The sequence below is a fragment of the Pseudorasbora parva genome, chromosome 14 (genome assembly GCF_024679245.1).
Source record: "Pseudorasbora parva isolate DD20220531a chromosome 14, ASM2467924v1, whole genome shotgun sequence".
NCBI lineage: Eukaryota > Metazoa > Chordata > Actinopteri > Cypriniformes > Gobionidae > Pseudorasbora > Pseudorasbora parva.
In genome coordinates this window covers 31,420,914-31,432,370 of record NC_090185.1, presented here as the reverse complement: position 1 = coordinate 31,432,370, position 11,457 = coordinate 31,420,914, and the positions used below count along the sequence as shown (strand labels likewise).

Genomic DNA, 11,457 nt, shown 5'->3' with positions numbered 1-11,457 from the left:
ATCAAGCAAAGACTTTATGTGTCATACAGGCCACAAAGTTCGGGAAATGTTGAACGTGTTAACCGCACCATAAAAGAAAATATGTCTTACCCACAGTTCTGACTGTGCTGCGAGCAACCCCATCAAAAGCGACAGGCATTAGCCCAAATGAGCGTATGACTGGGAGGGTGATGAAGTTACCCATTGATCCAGAAATTCCCCAGCAGATCTGGGGCCCCTCATGCTTGCAACTCAGCAGACTGTGTTGGTGAAATTGCAAGAAAGATTGAAGGTGCTGCACGCACAGGCTGTACTGAAACAAAAACAGTCAGACCTGTCAAATGATGCACAATTTAACCCAATCACTGAAAGACATTTTTCAGAATGGGATGTGGTGATGGTACGCGTCTTTGTGAAACAAAACACATTTTCCCCTAGATGGCATGGGCCCTATGAAATTAAAGCTGTTTGCAACAGCTGCGTGGCCGTGACCATCAGAGGAAAATTAAGATGGTACCACATGTCCCAGTGTAAACCATTCAAAGGTCCAGTGAATTAATTATGATCTTCTTCCTTCTCAGGACAATCACTGCAATTCCATGGAGGCCGGACACCAGGTTGGTATACGGACCAACCTGCATCGAACTGGGACAACGTGTCACACTAACACACACCCTAGGATGCGAGAGATGGGTATGGAAATATAACAAGGGGCCATTCACATCTTAACTTCAATCACATACAAAGATATAGTCACATGGCCCCCCGGATTAGCACCGGAACCAAATTGCTTCACAAAAATCTGCTGTAGCACAGGTTCTAACCATCTCCCATACCAAAATCTCACTGGTTACACACATGCACCCCGATTTCACCATAACATTACGGCCTGGGAACAACTTAAAGTGTTCCCAGATTCAAAAATTGGTAAACTGCACACATTTTATGAGAAGAATAATTATGGCACTGATCCTAAAAAATGTTATTCAAGTACGGATCTGGAACCAGCAACATATAGGTGCACTCACACAACATCGCACAACGACACACATTTGAAGTTTACGGAACTTCTGTTTGATCTGACAAAACGGACACCGAGTAGCATTGTAAAAACATTTGTTTGGACTAGTCGGAAAGAAGGAACATACTGTGTGGGAAAATGTGAGGCAAATCTGGACAATTTTACTATTGCTCTCACAATTGCTCATGGACTTTACACCATTGCTTTAATTTGACTACCTGTGGATACAGGAAACCCACACAGTGTCCAAAATTACATCCCACTCCTCCAGGTGGTCTGATCAAAGGAAATGTGAATAAGACTTTGCTCCATGATGTCAATCTTGTGATAACACATGTGACCTATAACATCTCTAATATTCTGTCTGCCTACGAAAAGCACTGTGATATTAATGACAAAACATACACATGGCTACAGTCACGCATTGATGATTTAGTTTCTGATTACAAAAATAGACTTGCAGTCCAAATTCCACCTGCTCGCACTAAACAAGACCTTTGTGGAAATATAGCAGGCCTTTTTGGTTCAGTAAATTCTATATCCAAAAATTACAAAATAACAGGTCAATCTCAATTTTCAACATGGTTGGCAAATCAGGTGGCCACTAGTTTTCAACACATCACTAATAGTAATGAAAATATTATTAAAGCGGTCAGATCTGAGGCGCAGGCGCTTCTGACGACCAGCCAGACAATTTTCAATCAGAACCCGTACCATCGAGCATGACTTAGCCTGTAGGTTGTATGCAAAGGGTTTGTTTACTGCAGCAAGACAAGATATTTTAGATCTTCGTCTCTATAAAACACCTAGACGTGTTCTAAATGATCTTATTGAAATCTTAGATCTGCATAGATGGCTTGCATCAGAGAAAATGAAAAATATTAAATACTCTGAATTATTATCAACGTTAATGATGTATACTGGAAATGAATGTACTGGCTGTATTGGGTTCTTTGCCACTTTCCCTTTAATTCACCCAGATCAAGTTTACTTAAATTCCACTACCATACGCTCTATTGGCGTTGTAGTGAAGGATCAGATCATAAAATGGGACTATCTTACTTGAAACCTTGTTTACCACTCGCACCTGTTGTCATGAAACATCAAGTTACGTTATTTGCACCTGCAACACTTTACAGCCTTTTTCTGCCAATGACTCTAAGCTTGTTAACGTCCAGTCATTGCATGGACATTCTGTTGCTGTTCAAGTGTCTCACACACAGTGGTGCATCGTCAGTGAGATGAATTCCTTCACCTATGGAGGTCTAACCTGCCCTGCGAACCACACTTTCTGTTTAGAAGTGAAAGAGGACTTTTCAATGGGTCAGATCAACCTCCTGGGAAGAGTACCAATGGACGCGGACGTTTCCCCCTGGTGGGAGGACACTTTTTATGAACAAAGCACACAAGATTTGGTCAACACAATGGACTTAGTACAAGAAGTGATCTTGCAGACTGAATACCATCTCAACCAAGCACAAGTGGAAGCAAATCTGGCAAAAAAGACTGCCGAGATCCTGTCCAGTTCTTCTACGCGCTCAGCACAGTATGCGTACACATGGTGGGACTGGATGTTCCGTGAATGTGCCATGGCCAGTGTGTTCATCTTCTTATTCACACTCTGCCAGTGCTGCTACTTCAGATGTCTTCTTCGAGCAATGCGCACTTCAACCAACATGGCCATTGCGCTCAGCCCATTACAGATACCAGCCCTACGGAAAGTGCAGCTGTAAAAAAAAAAGTCAAGAAATCCCTGGTGGTGGCCCCTCGGAGACTGCTCTGTCTCTGCTCCAAGGGACCAAGGGCGGAACTGTAAGAATGGATTTCACCTGAGAACAAACTCAAGGGATTAAAGCTGCAATAAAGACAATAAAACGTCACTCTCTGAATACAAGAGAAAACAAGACTGCACCTGGCCCAATCCTATTTCCTCACCCCTGCCGAGATATGACCCTCTCGCCCTCTGGGTCACACAAACATGCAAATCTCACAGATACTGCCACAAGCTGTTTCAGTATGGTCAATATAAATACTTTTGGTTTGATTGGTAAACAGGTTTCATCCTCACATCAGGAGAACAGGGTACATTCTAGCACTAGTAAAACAGGTCGTAAAAGAAGGACAACTGGGTTTGTTCCTCTGGTGTGGGGAGATGCTCATAAAGATCTTTTGATAAACATTTGCAGGCATGCCTTAAGGATAGGTGGGACCATTTGGGTCTGAGGAAAGAACCAAGATCTGCATAAATATTTGGGTGCTAAATGTTTATTGTTCTTTGATCTGGTGGAGTATTTAAGGGGAAGGAGCAAACCGCTCAGGGAAGCATCTGTATCCAGAACTTCCCACACTGTTCCCGTGTGCAGGGCCGTGCACAGGGGGATGGCCCGGTGGCTAGAGCCACTGCCCCTTTGCCCTCATCGGCTAAGGTGCCCCTCTTGCCCCCTTCCCTCCCTCACCCTCAGAGGATTCCCATAAAAGCGTAATAAATGCGCTCTGTTCCGCTAAAAATCCACTAATTCCGCTAATCCGTTCCGTGTTTTCCCGCTCCCTCCGCAGCATCGCTCACAGTCTGCAGCGGGTCCGCTCTCTGTGGAGACGACAGTTCCAGAATGTCGTCCCATTAAAGGGTAAATCACAAACTACAGTCTACATTACAGACAGTGGTTGATCCGCGGAATTATTAGTTTGTTTCTTTCAACCGTTCAAACATAGATTAAAAGCTCCAGCAGCGGGTAAATCGTCATATACTGTATACTGAATAGCTGACAGTTTGTCACTAGGCTATTTAACTCCTGTAAAATAGATATCCGATTATAATACATTTTTGTGAGTTAACACTTGTATCTATAACATATGTCATATTTATGATATTTTATTTAGACCATATTAATTGTATACACAATAATAAAAAAGAGTAGGCTAATAAAGGCTATTATAGATATGAGTTGTATCAGGGTAGCCTACAATGGGGCTAAAGCACACCCTAAGAAAAATGTGGTAATTTTTCAAAAAAATTCATACTTGTGCAAAAAATATCTAGCAACGTTTGCATTATATTCTGTTTATTTTGATGAATAAAATAACATTCTGTTATTAAAAAACTGTTGCGTATGATTTACATACATCATAAACAAGACCTTTGTCTCAAAATATATTCAATAAATGCTTCGTATTTGCTACTTAAATCTCCAATAAAAAATAAAAATAGAAAAGAGATCAAATTAGCCCAGAATCAACTTTTTGGAAGAATAATTAGAACAACATAAATGTAATTAGTACTAAAGCCTAACAATTGTATTCATTCTCTATATTAAGATGATACTCAACCCCCTTATAGTGCCCCTTTTTTGGTTTGGGCCACTGCCCCTCAAAATGTCTGTGCACGGCCCTGCCCGTGTGTCTCTATAGCCAGGTAAATGATGACTCTTTGAAACTATGTTTATACTATTTTATACTTGAGTAATATTGTATGCTGATCAGTTGTGTATAATTGTCTTTTAATTTGACTATATTTTGATGTTTTTGCCTGGCTAAATAAATATTAACTTTGATTAATCTTGTATTATTCTAAGGCCGCTTCTTTTAGTATGATCAATCGGAGTCTGGTATTTCCGCAGGCGTTGTGTCAGGATAGATCAAACCGTAGGACTCAATGTATGGAGCATGGAGCACAGCATTAGGGATAATCTGATTTCTGACTATCACTGTATAAGCAAGTTGCAGTTCCTGTAATTATTTTTCCCATTACTCTTTAAGATAAGTAAGCAGGCGCAACCACTTAAAGGTAAAATATTCACTCTGCAATCCTCTGACTAATATCAGAACTGGCCCGTCTGTGTTTATGAGAATGTAATTCGCGAAACATATCTCTAAGAGATATCGGGTCCCTTGATGAACGAAGATAGTGAGAAGTAGAGATACTCAGGGAGATCAAAGATCTAAATTAAATCACAACTAATCATACGATCAGCCGTAATTTTTAAACGTAACAAACTCAAGGAAACTACATACAATTAGAGTCAGATTAAATTCAAACATGGAGTCAGATTTAAAATTGGATCTTCACACTTTAATAAATTACAGTGTCCTTTATAGAAGCGCCTGAAAAGACGAACAAGCATTATTCCTTCGACCAGCTGTTGGATTCCTACGTTGGGCCAAACAGGTGGAGTTTACAATTGTGTCATTTGTGGTGTCTGTAGGCCTATTTCACAAAGTAAGACTGCAACATATCGCAAAATTAACTACCCTGGAGTTACAGAGTGCAAGCATACGCAAGAAGCTGTGCCAAACAGTTATTTTGAAGGGTTTTAGCTCTCCGTAAGATGCTGGAATGACCTGGAATTATACTTTAGCCTTTACAAAAATCTTTCTACATGAAAGCAGAATTTTTCAATGTGTGACAGCGTCCTGTATCATAACTAAGTCTCTGCAGTTTGTAACAAACCAACCGTGTGAAAATCCGGTGAAAACTCTGGGAGTTATGATCATTGTAGTTGAGAATACATCTTCCTCAGTAGAAATAAATGCGGGGGGCGGCCTTTCTTTTACTGTCTATGGGGGCGGCGCATTGGGGACCCATCCAAGATGGCGCCGCGCTGATACGTCTGCTCCAATAGACAGCGTAAGTCCATGTGGCGTCTACATATATTATGTCTATGTTTACAACCAGAAGTAGGCGGTACCTGTCGCTTTTAGCCACCGGAAGCAAGGCAAATATAGAACGAGGGATTTAATTAATAACAACCTTACCATAATTGTGATTTAGATTTTAAATTTTTTAATCTTACTATAGTAGATAGGCTAGCTGACTTTTTATAAACAAAATATATGTATATCGTTCATTGCTATGCTATATGTTGAATTTGGTAGGTTGTTAGAAAAAAAAAAAAAAGTATGATGAGTTTCAAACACATCCCACAAAATTGATTCATGATGTAATTCAGAAACACTGAGCTAGTCACAAAATGTTAACTTTGATTTATTGAGAGCGAATTTAAGAGTGGAACTATAAAGACAGAATAAATAAAGAATCACTTCTCCAGCAACTGGCACACGTCACTTCAGAAACCTGGTTGTGTGTGTTTTCAGATCTAATCACTTTTATTGTCACATAATAAATTAGCAACAGCACATGCACTGTGGTAAGTGAAAGTCTGAGAGCAGTGCAGAATACAATTGGACATACTTAACAGGTAACAATACACATTATAGACAATAAATAATGTACATATTATACACACAATACATAATAAGATGGATGAATGAATGAATGAATGAGGCAAATAATGGTTTCATATGAACTGATGTACACCTAAAGTGCTTTACAACCATGTCAGGGGTCTCCTCAACCACCACTAATGTTCAGCATCCAATTATACAGTTACAGAGGTACAGTGGGTTGATAAGTAGGTGATGGCAGAATTGATGGTGTTAAAAGTGCAGTGCATAATACATTAGTTTCAAGTTTGGTTGAAATTGTGGCGATGGAGTCTAAAGTGAAGTGCATGGCATAGAGTGGGGTTGTAAGGCACATCAGTTCGGGTTGTTTAGCAGCCTGATAGCCTAATAGAAAAAGAAGCCATCCCTCAGTCGGCTTGTGTGGGACCGGTGCTGCAGAGAGAGCAGTCCGTGGCTCCGGTGGAAGGAGTCACTGATGATCCTCTGGGCTTTATACACCGTTTGGAGGGTAGGGAAGTAGGGTAGGGAACTCCTACAATGTGGTTTGTAGGTCGCCAGCAGTGCAGTTTATCTACCAAGTGTTCTTGATGCTTTCACAGGGCAGATGCAGAATGATCTAAGGATGCTGGGGTTCATTCCTAACTTCCTCAGGCACCTGAGGTATAAGAGAGGTGCTGACGTGCATATGCGTGTGCAAACCATGTGAGATCTTTAGTTATGTGAATGTTAACTTAAAGCTGTTGACCTGCTCCCTACAGGCATCAAAGGTGACGGGGTGTGTTCTCTGTCCTTTCCACTGAAATCCACCACCAGCTGCTTATGTATGGGGGTAATATTGCTGCTTTATTCCAAACAAATATATTGTTATCCACAAATAAATGTAAAGCGATTCACAAAAAATAAATAATTTCACAAATCAATAGAATGAAATCCACAAATATATGCACATATATATGCATTTCAACGGCTCTGCCTGGAGCGACACGCGATGACTCGCTTGCAAGATGGCAACGGCCAGCTCGTCCCTACATTACGCTTCAGAACGGCTTATCGGAATCCTATGGGTGACGTCACACTACACACGGACACTACGTCCATATTTTTTTACAGTCTATGGGTAAAACGCATGCAACCCATAGCAACGCTTCATGGCAACGCCTCAGACCGACTGATATGAAAAATAAACAGATATTTTCCGACTTTTGAGCCGTTCTTTACTATTGTACACATTGTCATGTTATTATAAGTCAAATTTATTTTGTTTCATTGACCACAAATATTATCATTAATATTTGTCTGAAAGGTGCACTTTTGATTTATTTTGAAAAAGGGCAGGGGCTCGAGGACCCAAAGCTCCCCCCTCTGCACGTGCCTGGGCCTACAACAGCAAGTTGAGCCTTGGATAAAACAATTGTATATTGTGAATCATATCGTTTCCATCAACGACACATATCGTCATATTTTTTCATATTTTTTATATATCGTTACACCCCTAGTATATGTCAATATATGGAATTTTTCTGATTTCTAATAGGTTTTCATATATGTTTTTACTTTATATATTGCATATATTAATATTTAATGTACCCACCGTATGGGCAGATGGGGTGGGTCCTGTACCCCTGCATATTGATAAACAAATGTAAATCAATATAGAGACTATAAAGAGGAAAGACCTAAAACTTCTTGACAGTCTCTTATCTCAACTGCCCCCCTACTGGACAACCCCAATACCACCATTAAAGGATTAGTTTGCCCAAAAAGGACATTTCTGCCACCGTAAGACCTTCGTTCATCTTCAGAACACAAATGCACATATTTTTTTATGAAATTCGAGAGCTCTCTGACCTTTCCATTGACAGCTATTTAATACTGTCAATGCCCAGAAAGGTGGTGAAGAATTTGTTAAAATAGTTCATGTGATCCAGCAGTTCAACCTTAATGTTATGAAGGGACATACTTTTTTGTCAAAGTGCCACCTGCTGGCAGCAGGAAGTGTGGCACATTGAAGTGACTGAAATATTTCTCCTACATTTACCCGTTTAAATGTGTGTAGCCCACACAATTTCACTGTTTTCCTGAACTTGCCGGAATGGGGGTAAAAAGGTTTAAGAGTTGATTGTTTTTGTGTCTTATTTGTTGGAGAATTTCATTTGTTCAAGGCTTGAAATGGTTATTACTATTTCAAAGACTTGAGGTCTTTCAAGTCCGTGAGTTGCTGGACTCCAGGTGCCGAGGATGCTTGCTTCAATATCTGGTTGACTGGGAAGGGTATGGCCCTGAGAAGCAAACCTGGGTCAACTCACGCCAGGAGGCATTCGCAGAGGGGGGGGGGGGGGGGGGGGGAGTGTAGTATCCAGCTCCTCTTTTATTAATTTATTTACTTGATCATTAATTTACTTGTTTCAATTTCACACTTTATTTGCCAGCAGCCATATCACCCTATAGCCAAAGACTGGTTTCCCACTGAAGCTAAGCAGGGCTGAGCCCAGTCAGTACCTGGATAAGAGACCAACTGGGAAAACTAGGAGCTGCTGGTAGATGTGTTAGTGAGGCCAGCAGGGGGCGCTCACCCTGTTGTCTGTGTAGGTCCTGACACCCCAGTCCAGTGATGGGTCACTATACTGTCAAAGAGCACCATCCTTCGGATGAGACGTTAAACCGAGGTACCAGGATGTCCTTCGGTAAAGAGTAGGGGTGTAACTCCTGGCCAAATTTTCCCATTGGCCTCTGTCCATCATGGCCTCCTAATCATCCCCCTGTCCTGATTTGCTTCATCACGCTGTCTGCTCTCTACCAATCAGCTGGTGTGTGTGTGTGGTGAGCGTTCTGGTGGAATATGGGTGCCGTCGCATCATCCAGGTGGATGCTGCACATTGGTGGTGGTTGAGGAGATTCCCCCCTTCTATGTAAAGCACTTTGAGGACCCAGAATAAGTATTATATAAAATTATTATTAACAAATTATGATTATTCATTAACTTACTATTAGATACAATATTCATATTAGATAAAACACCTGCTGTTTTCATCTTGCTTTTCCATTCATTCTTGCAGGTGCTTTAAAGGAAAAAATTATATCCTAAAATTCATTAAATATAGTCTTGAATTTAAATTCATCGTGTTTTATAAATGTGAAGTTAATAAACGTAATTTCGGGAGGAGTACGCCCATCTAATCTTTCAATTAATACCAAGGTATAAAACCAGCAGCTTACCTCTTCCCCTTTTTGGTTCCTGAAGCATTTGGCCTGCCCAACTCTGCTTAACTGGCTGCGCTGCTCATTTCACCTGTTGATCTCCAGACCGCCGGTCTCTCCGCTCCACATAACACCTCGCTCAAGAAAACCTCTCTTCTTCCATCTAGAATCATAACGGGGCTCGGTCGATCCTCATCGCGATGCATCAAGGCCTTCATCATCATCAACATCATCCTCTTCAGCAGTAACGTTAAGCCTCGTACCTCCTGCTGAGGAGTCCGTCAACGCGCTCAAGCGTAATCCAGCGCGGGTTTTCCATTTCACCCAGAGGAATTCAAAAGCGCAACTTCACGATCTGCTCGTGTTTTCACCAAAAACTCTCTCTCACGCCGCATTCAGCGTTCCCGCAGCAACACGCAAACATCAACACAAACAACTGCACGATCTATACGGTCCGTTTCAGTTTCAGCCGGCAGCCGCAGCTGCCGACGCTTTCACGTCCGCCCCTTAATTCGGCCGGCACTAACGCTTTTTATAGTTCTTTTTATAGTTCCGCGTCTGCTCGCAATAGTTCCACGGCCTCTTCGACTGTTACCTTTCACCCTCCCACAGGTAAGTATAGCTTCTTCTGTTCTTCTTTCCACGCTTCCTATATTTCTGTGCTTTCTGGCTTTTATTCTCTGTTAAATCAAGAAAAGCTATATAATACATTTCTCCTCTGCTATTGGAGCAGGCCCAAAGCGTGAGGCTGCCTCCGCAAACGGTCCTGCCCTCCCCCCCCCTTAATTTCTCCTCTGCTATAGGTGCAGACCCAAAGCGTGAGGCTGCCTCCGCAAACGGTCCTGCCCCCCCCCCCCCCCTTAATTTCTCCTCTGCTATAGGTGCAGACCCAAAGCGTGAGGCTGCCTCCGCAAACGGTCCTGCCCCCCCCCCCTTAATTTCTCCTCTGCTATAGGTGCAGACCCAAAGCGTGAGGCTGCCTCCGCAGATGGTCATGCCCCTCCCTCTCTTTTCTTTTCTCCGCCGCCATTGGAGCCGATCCAAGCATGGGGTTGCTCCCCAAGCTTTCTATTCTCCAACCTAATTCCATCCAGCTTCTGCTTCCTCTACAGTTTATTGCCTCCTTCTCAGCTGCATTGCTCTTACAGTTCCTACTACATCATTGCTATGGATCCATCACCTGTCTCCACCAAGCCTCCGCGCCTCAATCACCCCAGGTGGTTGGTCCCAGTATAGCTCATAAGCCCCGCCCCTCCGTGGTTTCTAATGGATACGAGTTGAACTAAACAATCAAATTACACTTTATATTTTCCAAGATGTTTTCTGTCTTTTAAGGCAGTTTTATCACTATGATTTTATTTCAAGTATTTGTCTTAGATAAGTTTAGCTTAGTTAGTTGTTTGACGCTATAAAAGTTGTCACTGAGGAACCAGCAGACTTTTTCAGGAGAAGAGTGGAGTTTTTATCTTAATTTCTATATTTCCCAGATTTTGGCATAAATATTAAGAGCATTAGCCCGAAGGTGGACACCGTCCCAACCCCAGCATTGCAATCCTACTGGACTACTTGGAGAGCTTTTTCAAACAATTCCTACAACCAACTTGTTTTCTCAAATTCTCCCTCTTTTTCAATTTTTGATGTCATACGAGATGTCCACCCAATCTAGTACCATCAAAGTCTATCTCGGCTGCTTTAAATTTCTAATCTACAACCATCCATCCGACCATCTATGCTCTCTAAGTTTTAAACAAGAACACCATCCGTTTCCTCATCAAAAGCAATAAACGGATCAATTTAAAAAACTGCCTTTTGATTCCTATCTTCAATCTCCCGACACCCATCCAGCAATATCAATATCTTTCCTTCTCCCTTGCCACAGGGAGGTGCTGATCTCCTCACTTCTCGACCCGCTGTTTTCTGATGAGAACAACCTTCCTGTCACCAGGCAGTGAAGTTCATTAAAAAAGCTTCAGCAGATCCCCACCCACTCTGGTAATTAGGCTTACTTATATTCACCTCACTTCTTCCGCAATGGAGCAGACACCACCACAGGCCAAAAAAGACTGCCACACCATCAA

General features: G+C 41.9%; 1 pseudogene; it reads left to right on the top strand.

Moving 5' to 3' along the window:
• Positions 1 to 659: 659 nt before the first annotated feature.
• LOC137039779 (uncharacterized) lies at positions 660 to 2,924 on the top strand (annotated as a pseudogene).
• The last annotated feature ends 8,533 nt before the right edge of the window (positions 2,925 to 11,457 follow it).